Genomic DNA, 3,221 nt, shown 5'->3' with positions numbered 1-3,221 from the left:
GTTCTCAAACTTTTGTACTGGTGACCCCTTTCACATAGCAAGGCTCTGAGTGTGACCCCCCCCAATAAATTAAAAATGCGTTTTATATATATTTAACACCATTCTACATGCTGGAGGCAAAGTGGGGTTTGGGGTGGAGGCTGACAGCTCGCAACCCCCAGGTAATAACCTCCCGACCCCCAGTTTGAGAAGCCCTGTGCAACAGCCTTCCCTGGCTTCCCCTTACTATGTCAGTTACACTAGTTTCACACACCCATGGACCCCCAGGTCAGTTAGAGTCTCACTGCTTCACCTCATACATCCACCAAGTACATTTTCCACGCTACCTACATGCCAGGTATAATTTAAATACCAGGTCCCTTGGTTTCAGGGGGATCACTCCAGATTGATGCCATTGTAACTGAGAGCAGAATCCAGCCTAGAGGCTTTCAAAATGACAGGTTAATATTATTCTTGGCACAAAGGCCATTCTTTGGGCCTGGGTCTGAAGTAGGGTCCCCCTCCAGCCCCCCTGCTTCATTGTGATGTCATATGACTATATGTAAATCAGACACTTTCTTGGCTGATGCAGCTCAACGCGCAGAGCAGGTTTTAATTATGCTGTAGCTCACTAAAGCTTATGCTCAAATAAATTTTAGTCGCTAAGGTGCCACAAGTCCTCCTTTTCTTTTTACCACAAGAGAGTTCACCTCTGCTATCCCATAATAAGACCTGCTTTCATGTCACTTTCCCATTGTTATCCCACTCAAATGTCTTTTTTAATTTGTGGCCACAAGATTTTATTCAGTGTTATCCAATGAGAAGGTTTCACGCCTGAACATCTCGCCCTGGACATCACTGCACTTTCCAACACCATTGCCTTTTCCTGGGACATGTCTCGTTGCGAGGTTGCTTTTCCATTGAGAGAGTTTGGCTCGCAAAAGGCCTTTTTACTTCCACATCAGGAATGTGGAGCAGAGCGTATGTGTGTGCGCTGTGGGGGAAGGGAACTTATTGACTGTTCTTGATGGAGGCTGCCTTTGACAGGGTAATGCTTCATCCAGAAAACATATGGTGCATTAAAAGAGAGCTTCCCGAACAAAGTGAGATAACAACAACAATCACAGAATATGTAGCTGTATTATTTCTATCATCACCTCTATTCAAGTGCTTTTCATTGATTGATCTCGAAACCCTGTTCAAAGATGGGCAAGCATGATTAACCCCATATCTCTCATAGGGAAACTGAGGCACAGAGTGATTAAATATCTTTCGTAAGACTACACAGCAAGTGAGTGGCAGAGTCAGGAACAGAACTTCAGATACTAGGCTGATGAGCACGGCATACAATAGAATAGAGTAGAAACCAAGTTTCCCAACCCTGGTCCAGTGTCTGATAGGCTGGACTACACTTTGACCTTGCATGGGGAAACTCCATTCAAACTCTCTTCCTGATATAGCTACAAGTCAGCTGTATATATTTGTTTGTCTGTGGTTTTTGCATTATCATTGGCTAAATATATTACAACATACTATTAACTTCAGTCTGCAGCTCCAAGATCTTTGTGTGGTTTTCCCGCCACGCAAATAAATCACTGGATCAAATAGCTTGATTAAAAAAAACAACAACAATGTACAGTACACAGGCAATTTGTCATCACCATGTGCAAACAAGGTGGAGAGGGAGTTCACTGAGCCAAATTTTATGTACAGCTGTTATGTAAACTTGCCTAATTCCCCAGGGTTGTAGTGTCCGAATTAATGGTAATGGCATTTCTAATATGGCATATTCCAATATTTTGTCCTTAATGAGGATTCTGATCACAGAACAGTTTTATTTCTCTTGTGCTTCCTTTCTCTGCCTGAAACATAGCTGGCTTTTGTACAGAGAGAGGAGCGAATGACTGCCATGCGGGGTGGAGCTGCAATGCAGTGCCGGGGACAGACAGAGTGCATCTGGTGTGTCTCTTGTCTTTCTGTGCCACTGTGTTGTTACTGCTGGGGGAGCCATCAAAATGGTGGCAACTGCTAATGTTTTACTAAAGGAAGCCCCCCAAGAAAATTCCAGCCCTGCCCAGGCCATCAGTTCTTTTAAGGGCAAGCAATGTATTCTCCGTATCCCTTTCATATCTGATGTTCATATGCAGTTGTATGTTTGCAGAAACCTACCTTAGTTTGCATGTCTCCGGCTACATTAGGTTAACCAGGAGATTTTAATTGGCTGAATACACATTGCTATTTACGTATATATGTGTATGTGTATGTGTTTTACTCCAAAACAGGTATAGTGGTACAGAGTAAATGGGGGTGTGTGACCAAGCAGAAAGAGAAAAGGAGAGATTTGTATTCAAAATAGACCCCCAGTGTTTTGTACATCCTTGAACATGATTGGGATGGGTTTGTGACAACGTTTTATCTCTACCTTCTACCATAAATCATGGCTCTGGAAAATTGGTTCATTTGAATTTCCAGTGTGAAGGTTACAAGCCCAAATTTTCATTGAGTTTGTGCATAATGCATGTGCAACTATGCACTTAAAATGTACGTGCAAATTACCATAATAAACTACTGGTATATAAATTTTCCCGATTTGCACCTTTAACTGCATGCCTCACTTGTTCTGGCCCTCTTTGTTTCTAAAATCTGCCTCATGTGTCATGCATCTTCTTCATGTGGTTCACACATGTTTCACTCTTCATCCTTTCAAACTCACAGGCACATCCCGTTTGAAACATGTGTGCCAATGAGACAAATAAAATCCTCATGCAAAGTTCATGTGTGTCACATGTGGATTCCTATCTCCAGAAGTCACATGTGGCATACAGCTGTTGCCTTTAGCACAGTAGAAACCTTTCTTTTCATGGGAAACACAAGCTGGTCAATGAATGAGCTCCCAGATCAAAAGAGAGCCCAGGGCAGAAAGCCGCTAGAAAGATTAGCTAAAGCATTCAAAGGGTTAAAAAAGAAAAAAGACAATTGGGTTTATTTAAAGGCTACAGTGAAACGTTGCAGGGATTATTTGAATATGTTATTTTCCCCTGTGGGATTTTTGTCCTTAGGTTGCTGAGCTCCTGACTCTGCCACTAACTTGCTCTGTCTCCTTGAGCAAGTCACTTAAGCACCCATCCCTCCATTTTCCCAAGCACAAAGTGAGGATAATACCACTGCCCTATCTTTGTAATATGCTTCGAGCAATATGGAGAAAGGCCATGAGGCAAGAACCACAGCGGGTATAAACCAGC

The sequence above is a fragment of the Lepidochelys kempii genome, chromosome 13, assembly GCF_965140265.1.
Source record: "Lepidochelys kempii isolate rLepKem1 chromosome 13, rLepKem1.hap2, whole genome shotgun sequence".
Lineage (NCBI taxonomy): Eukaryota > Metazoa > Chordata > Testudines > Cheloniidae > Lepidochelys > Lepidochelys kempii.
This window is presented reverse-complemented; position numbering follows the sequence as displayed.